At 44.9% G+C, this 14,217-nt stretch overlaps 1 long non-coding RNA gene across 1 annotated transcript; it reads left to right on the top strand.

Moving 5' to 3' along the window:
• The first annotated feature begins 86 nt into the window (after window positions 1-86).
• LOC108435213 lies at window positions 87-5,062 on the top strand. Its single transcript, XR_005130666.1, has 4 exons — window positions 87-358; window positions 4,038-4,269; window positions 4,365-4,801; window positions 4,966-5,062. It is a non-coding gene; the product is annotated as an uncharacterized LOC108435213 (long non-coding RNA).
• The last annotated feature ends 9,155 nt before the right edge of the window (window positions 5,063-14,217 follow it).

Raw genomic sequence — 14,217 nt, 5'->3', positions numbered from 1 at the left:
CATCCATATGTTTACATTCTGTATGTGTTTCTTTGAGTGTGTGTGTGTGTGTGTGTGTGTGTGTGTGTGTGTGTGTGTGTGTGTGTGTGTGTGTGTGTGTTATGATCAGAATCACTGTCATTCTACTAATCATCATTTCTATCTGAACAGTGGACATGGACTAAGTCAGTGGACATTGCTTCCAAAAGATCCCATCAGCTCACCAGTGTTAAAACTGTACCTAGAACTATCTGAATCTAGAACATGAATCTACAACATAGTCTGAACACTAGACTATTGGATGTAGTTCAGTTTATTCTGTTTGGCTGTAACTGATGCTGGGACTGATGTCGTCATCATTCTACATACTTTTATTGAAGTAAGAACACAGAATTCTCCTCATTGTGTTTTTATGCAGTGCTCTGTAAAATGCTTATTTATTGCAGCCTTATAAATATTCATCATGTCTCAATTTGGCTTTTTTGTTTTCACTTATGCTACACCTTACATAATCATCATTCACATGGGACTTTGGCATTTATTTAAAACAATCCAGTTCTGTATTTTCATCATGAACGCATTTTATCATGAGGTTGAGTTACTCAGTCATGATGAGCAACATCAGAATGTGGAAGTAGATCTGTTTCTTTAATCTAGATTATTGCAGTGTGAATACATAAGTAATTTGAAGAACGTATAATGATGGCAGTCCAGTTAAAGTCCCCTGGGGTCTTGTGCATGTCGGTCTAAATCAGCTTGGACCATCTGTACACAGCAATTATTGTACAGGCTGTATTCCATGCTCCATACTTTAGAGCAGCAGACCTGAAGTCCAGTCACAGAGAAACACGGGACTGCACAGATTTAAGTCTCTGTCCAGCACACCTGATAAAGAGTTTAGCTGGTGAGATGTGCAGGCAGTGGATCTTGAGGCCTGAGAAGCCCAGTTATCACTGTCTGCTGTGGTAGAGATGCAGCAGAGCTGTTGTGTGGAGATGACGCTGCTGTAGCTTGTGTTCAGAGGTAAAGCAAATACAGGCACTGCTTGAGGGTCTTGTGTGGTTGGTGTAGTGTAGTGGGTAACACCTCTGTGTGGCTGGTGTAGTGTAGTGGGTAACACCTCTGTGTGGCTGGTGTAGTGTAGTGGGTAACACCTCTGTGTGGTTGGTGTAGTGTAGTGGGTAACACCTCTGTGTGGTTGGTGTAGTGTAGTGGGTAACACCTCTGTGTGGTTGGTGTAGTGTAGTGGGTAACACCTCTGTGTGGCTGGTGTAGTGTAGTGGGTAACACCTCTGTGTGGCCGGTGTAGTGTAGTGGGTAACACCTCTGTGTGGCCGGTGTAGTGTAGTGGGTAACACCTCTGTGTGGCTGGTGTAGTGTAGTGGGTAACACCTCTGTGTGGCTGTTGTAGTGTAGTGGGTAACACCTCTGTGTGGCTGGTGTAGTGTAGTGGGTAACACCTCTGTGTGGCCGGTGTAGTGTAGTGGGTAACACCTCTGTGTGGCCGGTGTAGTGTAGTGGGTAACACCTCTGTGTGGCTGGTGTAGTGTAGTGGGTAACACCTCTGTGTGGTTGGTGTAGTGTTATGCTGTCCTCGCTAAAAGATGTTGCAGGCAACCTATTTTCAGCTATACAGCTAGCTTAACAATATATTCTCCAGCACTGCATCCTCCAAGAAACAGACGAGTTGTTGTGTTTGGCAGGATTTAATGTAGGAAAATATGTAATTTGTAAAACTGCAAAAAGAACACAATACAACTGATAAGTACCTGTGTAAGTATCAATATCTCTTGTACATTTGTAAAGGTGCAATTACTGAGAAAACAATTTGAACTTAAGTATTTAAAGGTAGGTATTTTGGTATAAGTAAAGAAAGATGAAAATACATCAGAATTATCATTTAAACCAACACCAATGCTTTAACCACCAATCACTAATACATCTACATGTATCTGACAGTAAAGTAACCAGTAACAAATTCTGCACTCAACCCAAGAAATATTAACATAAAACTATTAATATAGGCAAAGGATTAAGAGGGTTGCCACACTGAGACACTCACTCTGAGTCCATGAAGGAAAAGGTGCTCCTGAATACTACTTCCTGTTCTCTATTAGCTCACATCCTCTTCTGTCCAGCTACATGCAATCACCACTAGATGTCACTAAAAAGCCTACAAAAGAAACACTATGCTGAATCCACTACAAGTGTAGTGGGTAACACCTCTGACTTCTACGCTATGGATTGGGGTTCAATCGCCTGCCGGGACAATCATCAGACTCACTTTACCTGCTCTACTTTCATAAGACTCACTTTACCTGCTCTAATTTCATAAGACTCGCTTTACCTGCTCTAATTTCATTAGACTCACTTTACCTGCTCTAATTTCATAAGACTCGCTTTACCTGCTCTAATTTCATAAGACTCGCTTGACCTGCTCTAATTTCATTAGACTCACTTTACCTGGTCTACTTTCATAAGACTCACTTTACCTGCTTTAATTTCATAAGACTCACTTTACCTGCTCTAATTTCATTAGACTCACTTTACCTGCTCTAATTTCATAAGACTCACTTTACCTGCTCTAATTTCATAAGACTCACTTGACCTGCTCTAATTTCATTAGACTCACTTTACCTGCTCTAATTTCATTAGACTCACTTTACCTGCTCTAATTTCATAAGACTCACTTTACCTGCTCTAATTTCATAAGACTCACTTGACCTGTTCTAATTTCATAAGACTCACTTTACCTGCTCTAATTTCATAAGACTCACTTTACCTGCTCTAATTTCATAAGACTCACTTGACCTGCTCTAATTTCATAAGACTCACTTTACCTGCTCTAATTTCATAAGACTCACTTGACCTGCTCTAATTTCATAAGACTCACTTTACCTGCTCTATTTTCATAAGACTCACTTTACCTGCTCTAATTTCATAAGACTCACTTGACCTGCTCTAATTTCATAAGACTCACTTTACCTGCTCTAATTTCATAAGACTCACTTTACCTGCTCTAATTTCATAAGACTCACTTGACCTGCTCTAATTTCATTAGACTCACTTTACCTGCTCTAATTTCATTAGACTCACTTTACCTGCTCTAATTTCATAAGACTCACTTGACCTGCTCTAATTTCATAAGACTCACTTGACCTGCTCTAATTTCATAAGACTCACTTGACCTGCTCTAATTTCATTAGACTCACTTTACCTGCTCTAATTTCATAAGACTCACTTTACCTGCTCTAATTTCATAAGACTCACTTTACCTGCTCTAATTTCATAAGACTCACTTGACCTGCTCTAATTTCATAAGACTCACTTTACCTGCTCTAATTTCATAAGACTCACTTGACCTGCTCTAATTTCATAAGACTCACTTTACCTGCTCTAATTTCATAAGACTCACTTTACCTGCTCTAATTTCATAAGACTCACTTGACCTGCTCTAATTTCATAAGACTCACTTTACCTGCTCTATTTTCATAAGACTCACTTTACCTGCTCTAATTTCATAAGACTCACTTGACCTGCTCTAATTTCATAAGACTCACTTTACCTGCTCTAATTTCATAAGACTCACTTTACCTGCTCTAATTTCATAAGACTCACTTGACCTGCTCTAATTTCATTAGACTCACTTTACCTGCTCTAATTTCATAAGACTCACTTTACCTGCTCTAATTTCATAAGACTCACTTTACCTGCTCTAATTTCATAAGACTCACTTTACCTGCTCTAATTTCATAAGACTCACTTGACCTGCTCTAATTTCATTAGACTCACTTTACCTGCTCTAATTTCATTAGACTCACTTTACCTGCTCTAATTTCATAAGACTCACTTGACCTGCTCTAATTTCATAAGACTCACTTTACCTGCTCTAATTTCATAAGACTCACTTTACCTGCTCTAATTTCATAAGACTCATTTTCATACAACTCACTGCTGACAAGGTTACTTAGATCTACTGGTTCCACAGCCTGGAACAGCATTTCTGTAAAACTGTAGAAAAACTGTACAATATTAAATCCTCTCTGTGTTTCCTTCAGCGTGTAACTGCCACCTCGATGGCTCAGCAGGGCAACAGTCTGACCCTTTAAGAGGCCAATGCCCATGTACTGCTGAAGCGCATGTGCGCCAGTGATCCGACTGCCAGCCTGGCTACTGAGGCTTTCCCAACTGTGGACCATGCCAATGTAACGGGCATGCAGCGAGCAGTGACCCACACACCGGCACCTGCCATGAGTGCAGAGACCACACAGCAGGCCATCAGTGTGAGAGGTCAGTCACATCTTTCATCTGCAGTTCATTTCCTTCACACAGTCTGATAACATATATTCTATATCCTTATTACATCCCATATCTCTCTGCTGTAGGTGTATGGATTGTTTCTATGGTAACCCAGTGCTGGGTTCAGGGGAGCACAGCCGTTCGTGTCCAGGTTACCCAGGCAGTGGTCATTCCAACGGACATTCCTGCCATAAGAAATCAGCTTTCATCCAGATCACTTTCCACTGCTTGGAAAAGAACAAGCCTGCTTTATACTGTGCACTGCAATGATTGGCCTGTTATGCTACAGTTTCCTGACCTTCTCCCATTTGCTCTGTATTCCTGTGTGTGATGTTGGGGACACCCCAGGTCCACTGCAGTGACAGGTTGTGTTACTGTGACAGGCAAACTGGGTCGTGCAGGACCAATGTTGACAGCCACAACTGTAACGGTGTGCCCCAACCACTGGAATCTGGGAATGGACCAGGGCTGTGAGGCCTGCGGGTGCCACCCACAGAACTCCCTCAGCCCTCACTGCAGCCTGGTATGGCTAACTAACTATAACTAACTTAATTTACTAGTTGACTTCATCATAACTGACACAATGTACTAGACAGAAGTATTCAAGCCCTGCACACAATCTGAGGAAAGGTTTGATTTACAAAATGTTCCCTCACCATCACTGCTGTTCTCCCTGTATGTGTGTAGATCAGTGGTCCGTGTCACTGCAGGCCTGGTTTTGGAGGGCAACAGTGTACCGAGCGCGAGCCGCTCCACTGGGGGAACCCGAACGTGCGATGTGAGGGTAAGAGTTAAAGCAGTACCATGCAAGAATTGGTATTTTTCACTCGTAGGGTCCCCTACTTTCACTCACTGTGTGACTCACACTGTGCACTCCGCTCATGGACTTCTGTACACTTGCACTTGTTGACAAGCTGAAGGACACAGAATCCGGCTCCCCTTCATGTGCACACAGGCCTATAGATGCTACGGATTACACTGGCGATTTATTTTTTTATTTACTTTAGTTCATATTCTTCATTTATACTTTTACAGCATAACAAGCAAATAGACAAACAGTGACAGGAAACCACTCCCACTCCCTCCATCCCATCAGCTACGTCAGATAACAAGAAGGGAGGCCAAAACCAACTCAGCAGCTCATTCGCACATTAATGCCCGAAAGTCAGTATCCCATCAAAATGATTCAGAAGCTGTTATTGAAGGTACCACATAATGTTGCTTTGAATCAGAAGAACTTTTCCCTTAAAAACATCAAACACTTGGAATTTCTTTCCATTTATCAGTGATGAATACACTGTGCCTCTCCATGGATCACCACCTTATCGTGGTGGAGGGGTTTGCGTGCTTGAATGATCCTAGGAGCTATATTGTCTGGAGCAAAAGCTCCTGGTAGGGTCTCCCATGGCAAACTGGTCCTAGGTGACATGTCAGACAAAGTGTGATCCATAATAACCCCTATGAGAAGACAAGAACAGGATTTGTGTACCCTGCCCGGATCAGGGTTACCGGGGCCCCACCCTGGAGCCAGGCCTGGGGGAGGGGCTCGCCAGCAAGCGTCTGGTGGCCGGGCATTTACTCATGGTGCCCGGCTGGGCCCAGCCTGAAGGAGTTACATGAGTCCCCCCTCCCATCGACCCACCACCAATGGGAGGGGCAGTAGTAGGGGTTCGGTGCTTTGTGGATCGGGCAGTGTCCGAAGGCATGGGCCTTGGCGTTCTGATCCTCGGTTGCTGAAACTGGCTTTTGGAACTTGGAACGTTACCTCACTGGCGGGGAAGGAGCCTGAGTTGGTGCGCGAGGTTGAGAGATACCGGCTAGATATAGTCGGGCTCACCTCAACACACAGCTTGGGCTCTGGGTCCAATCTCCTTGAGAGGGGCTGGACTTTATTCTTTTCTGGAGTTGCCCATGGTGAGAGGCGACAGGCAGGTGTGGGCTTTCTCATAGCCCCTCGACTCGGTGCCTGTATGTTGGGGTTTTCTCCGGTGGACGAGAGGGTAGCTTCCCTACGCCTTCGGGTTGGGGAACGGGTCCTGAATGCTGTCTGTGCTTATGCACCGAACAGCAGTTCAGAGTACCCAGCCTTCTTAGAGTCCTTGGAAAGGGTGCTTGAAAGTGCTCCTCCTGGAGACTCTATTGTCCTACTGGGGGACTTTAACGCTCACGTGGGCAATGACAGTGAGACCTGGAGGGGTGTGATTGGGAGGAATGGCCTCTCTGATCTGAACCCGAGTGGTGTTCAGTTTTTGGACTTCTGTGCAAACCACAGTTTGTCCATCACGAACACCATGTTTGAACACAAGGATGTCCATAAGTGCACATGGCACCAGGACACCCTAGGCCACAGTTCAATGATTGACTTTGTAGTCGTGTCATCGGACTTGCGGTCATGTGTTTTGGACACTCGGGTAAAGAGAGGAGCTGAGCTGTCAACTGATCACCACCTGGTGGTGAGTTGGTTCAGGTGGTGGGGGAAGATGCCGGTCAGACCAGGCAAGCCCAAACGTATAGTGAGGGTTTGCTGGGAACGTCTGGCAGAAGAACCTGTCAGATTGATCTTCAACTCACACCTCCGTCAGAACTTTGACCAGATATCGGGGGAGGTGGGGGACATAGACTCAGAATGGGCCATGTTCCGTTCCTCCATTGTTGAAGCGGCTGACTGTAGCTGTGGCCGTAAAGTAGTTGGTGCCTGTCGGGGCGGTAATCCTCGAACCCGGTGGTGGACACCCCGGGTGAGATGCCGTCAAGCTGAAGAAGGAGTCCTACCGGGTATGGTTGGCCTGTGGGACACCAGAGGCAGCTGGCAGGTATCGACAGGCAAAGCGATCTGCGGCTTCAGTCGTCGCCAAGGCAAAAACCCGTGTATGGGAGGAGTTTGGTGAGGCCTTGGAAAGTGACTTTAAGTCGGCTCCGAAAAGATTCTGGCAAACCGTCAGGCGACTCAGAAGGGGAAAGCAGTGTGCCACTAGCACTGTATATAGTGGAGATGGTGTGCTGCTGACTTCGACTGAAGACGTCATTGGGCGGTGGAAGGAATACTTTGAGGACCTTCTCAATCCCACCGACACGTTCTCCAGTGAGGAGGCAGAGTCTGGGGACATGGGAATAGGCTTGTCCATTACTGAGGCCAAAGTCGCTAAGGTAGTTAAGAAGCTCCTTGGTGGCAAGGCTCCAGGGGTGGATGAGATCCGCCCTGAGTTCCTCAAGGCTCTGGATGTTGTGGGGCTGTCTTGGCTGACACGCCTTTTCAACATTGCGTGGACATCGGGGGCGGTGCCACTGGATTGGCAGACTGGGGTGGTGGTGCCTCTTTTTAAAAAAGGGGACCGGAGGGTGTGTTCCAACTACAGGGGAATCACACTCCTCAGCCTCCCGGGCAAGGTCTATGCAGGGGTACTGGAGAAGAGAGTCCGGCTTATAGTTGAACTTCGGATCCAGGAGGAGCAGTGCGGGTTCCGTCCAGGTCGGGGAACACTGGACCAACTTTTCACCCTCTCCAGGATTCTGGAGGGTTCATGGGAGTTTGCCCAACCAGTCCACGTGTGCTTTGTGGATCTGGAGAAGGCATTCGACTGTGTTCCCCGGAGTATTCTGTGGGAGGTGCTTCGGGAGTACGGGGTACATGGCTCTTTGCTACGAGCCATTCAGGCCCTGTACAAACAGAGCAGGAGTTTGGTTCGCATGGCCGGCAGTAAGTCAGACTTGTTCCCAGTGAGAGTTGGACTCCGTCAGGGCTGCCCTTTGTCACCGATTCTATTCATAATTTTTATGGATAGAATTTCTAGGCGCAGTCAGGGGATGGAGGGTGTCCGGTTTGGTGACCTCAGGGTCACATCGCTGCTGTTTGCAGATGATGTGGTCCTATTGGGGACATCAGGCCGCGAACTTCAGCTTTCACTGGATCGGTTTGCAGCCGAGTGTGAAGCGGCTGGGATGAGAATCAGTACCTCCAAATCCGAGACCATGGTTCTCAGGCGGAAAAGGGTGGAGAGCCCTCTCTGGGTCAGGGATAGGCTCTTGCCTCAAGTGGAGGAATTCAAGTATCTCGGGGTCTTGTTCACGAGTGATGGTACAAGGGAGCGGGAGATTGACAGGCGGATTGGTGCTGGGTCAGCAGTGATGCGGGCTCTTTACCGGTCTGTTGTGGTAAAGAAAGAGCTGAGCCATAAGGCAAGGCTCTCGATTTACCGGTCGATCTACGTTCCCACCCTCACCTATGGTCATGAGCTTTGGGTAATGACCGAAAGAATAAGATCGCGAATACAAGCGGCCGAAATGAGTTTCCTCCGCAGGGTGTCTGGGCTCTCCCTTAGAGATAGGGTGAGAAGTTTGGTCATCCGGGAGGGACTCGGAGTAGAGCCGCTGCTTCTTCACATCGAGAGGAGTCAGCTGAGGTGGTTCGGGCATCTGGTTAGGATGCCTCCTGGATGCCTCCCTCGGGAGGTGTCACAGGCAAGTCCACCTGGGAGGAGACCCTGGGGAAGACCCAGGACACGCTGGCGTGACTATATCGCCCAGCTGGCCTGGGAGCGCCTCGGAATCCCCCTTGGAGAGCTGGTGGAAGTGGCTGGGGAAAGGGAGGTCTGGGGTTCATTGCTTAGCATGCTGCCCCCGCGACCCGAACCCCGGAGAAGCGGAAGCTAATGGATGGATGGATGGATGGATGGATGGATGAATACACTGTGGAGAAACTAAACAAAACAACAGCTGTAAGACAGAAAGGAAGAGAAACAAAGACAAATCCTGTTGGTCTTCATCTTATTTACTTTTCACTGTATTACATTTTATACATCACTCATTCCTAAACACTCAGACTTTTTGCCTGTATTTTAGGTTATTCGGTCATGTTTTCTGCTTTTTACACCAAAATCTCTTTGTAACTTTCTCCCTTGTGAACCAGAGGTTTAGTAATTCCTGGAAAATGAGCCTAAAAAACATGACATTGAAACTGAATCTTTACACTGGTACAGAATATGGATACATGAGCAGCTCCTAACGCAGCTGTGTGTTTCTTTGTAAGCTAATTTGGTGGGTGGTGATACTTTTTTGGTGCTTTTTTTGATTGATATCAAAGTTGGATGTGATTGAGTGTTGAAGGTCTGGACTTTTGATCTAAGTGCTTTCAGCCTTGTCAATATAAGCCCAGTGTACTTTTAGCCAGTAGAACTGATTTGATCCCTTTTACGTTTAAGGCGTTAAAGTTGCCAAATCCATAGTTTCTCCCCGTTAGGCAGATGCAGGTCTTAGAGACTCTCATTAAATGTCAGATCTGCTTTTACTTGTTTTTCTAGATCTTCACTGTGTTGTATCGGTGTTGTGTTTCACAGAGTGTAGGAGTGACCCACTGGGTGCAGAGGCTCTTCAGTGTGACCGCACCACAGGGGCATATGTGTGTAGAGAGAGCATCGCATGATGAATGTGAGAGTCAGAATCAGAATACTTTATTGATCCCAGAGGGAAATTGCAGTTGTTACAGTTGCAACCATTTATTTAAAATAGTAAACACTTCAATAATTTAAGACAAAAAAGAGAAATTTGCAATACATACAAGTTTAAACTCTTACAAATACAGTATGTGGCAGTGGCTGTGATAATACTGTATAAAACCTCTGAGTTATTGTACATAGAGGGAGGAGTTATAGAGTTTGATGGCCACAGGAAAGAATGACCTCCTGCGGCGCTCTGTGGTCATTTCAGTAGAATGAGTCTTGCACTGAATGAGCTCCTGTGTCTCATCACTGTTGTAGAGTGGGTGGGAGCCATTGTCCATAATGCTCTGCAGCTTAGACAGCGTCCTCCTCTCCGACACGGCCGTCAGCGAGTCCAGCTCCACACCCACAACATCACTGGCCTTGCAGATCAGCTTGTTGAGTCTGTTGCCATCTGCCACCCTCAGCCTGCTTCCCCAGCATGCAACAGCATAGAGGATATCACTCGCCACCACAGACTCATAGAAGATCCTGAGCATAGTCCAGCAGATGTTGAAGGACCTCAGGCGCTTCAGAAAATAGAGACGACTTTGGCCCTTTCTGTAGAGAGCATCAGTGTTCTTAGCCCAGTCCAGATCTGGAAAAACTAGTTCATGGCTTTAAGACGTCTAGACTGGATTTACTGTAATGCACTTTATTTTGGAATTAATGAAGCATCTCTGGCTCGTTTACAACTAGTTCAAAATGCTGCAGCCAGAATGTTCACTGGTACGAAGACGAGAGAGCACATTACTCCAGTTTTAGACTCCTTACACTGGCTCCCAGTGCATCACAGAATTTAATATAAAATGGCATTGATGGGTTTTAAAGCTTTGAGTGGTCAGGCACCTGCTTATGTTGTGGATGTAGCACACGTACGTGTAACGCAGTAGCTACGTCAGCTAACTTACTTAACTTGATACCACAATAGCATTCACTATTGGGGAATGTGTCAACCGTAGATTGGGGTTTCTTCAGGGGTTTGGACCAGTATCAATATCTTGCTAGGTATGCTAAGGAGGGCTTGGACAGAGATGCATCGGACCATGAAACATGAGGTATTCAGCTCTTCAGCTCAGTTTAACAGCGTAACAGCATCAACTTGAAATGAGAACCAACGATTTCCTTCCTTTTGTTACAATGTTTTTTTCTTCTCCTCTCTTTTATCTTTATCTCTTAATTTTATCTTTTTTTTTATTGTCTCAAAGTGTCAGAAAAGTGTGTCTCAATCTTCATTTCCCGGGTAGACTAAAGTTTCGTGTGTGTGTGTGTGTGTGTGTGTGTTTCGAGTGTCTGTTCCTCTTATCTGTGTGTCTGTCTCTCTGCGGCGCCGTTTGGGGGTGCTCGCGTTGCCGACGTCACTCGCATAGTCCTCTGGGAAGTGTAGTTTCGGGGCGGCTCGCCATTGTGGATCTGTGAAAGTTCGTTCGCTTATCCCGTCAAGTAAAACAACCTGCACGATACAGCACTGAGTTAAGTAAGGCTGTAGTGCAAGCACATTCATCTCAACACGTCTCTGAGTCAGTAAACAGCAGGATTTCACTCTTAAACAAGACGCTAATCCTGCTAGCCTCGGCTGCGCTAGCCTACAACTTAGCAGCTAAAACGAACTCTTGACCAAGGTAGCTTTATATCTATATCTCACACATTTATACTCCGGTTGTTTTAATAACTAACTCTCTCATCGATATTTTAAACCTTTTACAACATGGAAATATACACTTATTTACACATAAACCTTCATTAGACCGCACTATCTGATCTCACCGGAGTTTCCTCTCCACAAATGAGCAGCCAACGATGAGAGTTTATCCAACTCAGGGCAAAATAACACTGAAATGGGGAGGTTTTATATGCTTTTTTGGACAATTAAACAGTGTCTTCAATTACTGCTCACAAAATTTTCAACTCGGCATCAGCTCTGAAACAGCACTCCCGCACTCGGAGAGCGCCAAAAAGAAAATGAAGAAGGTGGGATGGGGAGTAGAGAAAGGTTGGAGGGGTAAACGCACATGCTCTATAGAATGGCTCAGCAATAGAGTGCTTATTTTAACAGGGTTACATGGAAATGCTTTGTAGGTATGTGCCTTTTTTGTTTATTCTCAGTTGTGTAGGTGGGGAGACGGAAGCTCTGTAGACACTATCTGGATTTAAACATGAACAACTTTCTTTCAAATTAAAAGATAGCGTTATGGCCCTGTTGAGAGTCCCTAAAGCCGAATTGGGATCTCCTCCAAGTCCGAGATGGTTCAGCTTTTTTAAACTAAGTGTGTGCACACACATAACGCACATCCATACATTCATATCTGGAAAAGCTTTTTCTAATGCTAAGAGAAAACGAGGGGCCCATCTCTCCCTTGGGACCTAGAGATTCAAACCTGGGCCCCCTTGGCCATTCCAAGCCCAAGACATAGTGCTTTCAGATAGCACACAACTAAATGTATGTTAGAGCCCAATATCATATCAGTATCATATATAGCATTTTTATCAAGCCTGATACACTTCACTTTCAAGATTTTTAAGCTCTGCATGTCAATCACTTTTAACTGTTCCACAGTCTCGTCTTAAACGAAAACATGATCGTGCTCTTGCTGCTGTTGCACTAAGACTTTGGAAAGGCCTCCCAAGTGACATCAGACTCCATCTGTGACTGTTTTTAAAACCAAGACACGCTTTCACAGGTTAGCGTTCAACAGCCGTTGAACTGCAGACTGAGATCTGTACACTGTGGTGTGAATGTGTGTGGTGTTCGGAAGGTGGGAATCCTTGTATTGTAAAGCAATTTGGTTTTAAATGTGCGATATAATTAAAATGTACTTAATTACACACCCCAAGTGTGTGTCCTCCCACCCCTGCTTCCAGCTGTGGGACAATATTGACTGCCAGGTCCAGTGCGATCTGGACAACATCCACATTATCATAGCTAAGGTCCTGGAGACGGGCATAGTGCCTGGCGTGGGCGATGCCCAAATCTGTGAGCTGCAGATGAAGCTAGTCAAGGTCTAGGACCTGCTGAAGGACAGAGACAGAGACAGGATGTACCAACTGACCAGCCAAGCCATTGATAATGTCAGGTAATGTAATTACCCCGAGCTACAATGAAGGCTCAGCGGGAATAATGGTAATAATGTGACCACGGTATTAAAAAATTATACTGGTATTTCAAAATGATATGGCAAATTTCTTTCCCACATCTACTCAGCTAAATGAACACATTCAGCACAATAATATTTTTAATTGATCTTTGACTGACGGTATGGGAGCTCCCTGATTGGTGACAGCTAGCAGTGCTGGACGAACTACACAAACCATGTACTTGAGTTGGAGACCAGTAAAAGTAGAAGTTCCTCCCTTTAGACCTCCACTTGAGTAAAAGTACAGAAGTATTTACCTTCAAATGTACTTAAGTATAAAGTAAAAGTACTAAAAGAGTAATTCTGGCTCTGATGTCCTGTTATCATTTTTATAACAAGACTGGCTTCATGAACTCATTTCAGGTGAAAGTCCTCCAGCGTCTCTTTTGGTAAACCAGTCTTTTAATAGAACGTCATTAATTAGTGACGCTGACGTCTATTAAAATGATCATAAGCACAAAACACTGAAGGTAAACAGTTTCCATCAGGGAGAACCGAATGGCTCTGAAATCACTTTTTACACACAAGCAAAGTTTCAGTTTCAGATTTATTTACAACTTAGTTCCAAGTTTAAGTTTAATAAAAACTGGCTTTAAACTCAGGATCACAGATGAGCTCCTTTACTATGTTGATCTGTAGGCGTCTGTTCATAAACATAAACCAGCCCAAACTAATTTTCTATAAAATTAAATGGTGTTTGTAGAAATTCAGAAAAAAGCCGCGTCAGTCACGACTGCATATGTGGACGCATTGCTATACTGTGGTCTATTTACACAAAGTTGGAATCAGGAGTTTCTTCCATCATTTATGTTGCACGCATTGGTGCCCTGATTGGTGTTCCAGCCTTGCGCTTCATTCATTTTGACGTGTTACATTTTATGTGCCCAAAAGTCAAAAGCAATGACAGATTTCACAAAATGCAGTGGAGTAAAAAAATGTAGTGGAGTGAAAGTAAAGTACAGATGCATGAAAAAACTACTTAAGTACAGTAACCAATTACATTTACTTTGTTACTGCCCATGACTGACAGCTAGCTACACACACCACAGAACACGTTCATTTTTGGCTTTCAACCCAACACCAGTCAGGCAGATTTGCGCTCTCAGATATCCTCTACATAGATGTCATTTTAGCATCAGTTAGCTGGAACCAGGCCCTTGCTGTGGTGTGTAGCATATTGGACAGCTAGGCTTGTTTGCTTAGCCAAAACACTGCATTCCCAAACACCACAAAGCAGGTTCAATTTCAGTTTTCTGTCACTCCAACATCAGTCACCTGGCTCAGTTTTCATCATCTACACTCACACCAGCAGAACACCCGAAGAATCAGAG

The sequence above is a fragment of the Pygocentrus nattereri genome, chromosome 9, assembly GCF_015220715.1.
Source record: "Pygocentrus nattereri isolate fPygNat1 chromosome 9, fPygNat1.pri, whole genome shotgun sequence".
Taxonomy (NCBI): domain Eukaryota; kingdom Metazoa; phylum Chordata; class Actinopteri; order Characiformes; family Serrasalmidae; genus Pygocentrus; species Pygocentrus nattereri.
This window is presented reverse-complemented; position numbering and strand designations above follow the sequence as displayed.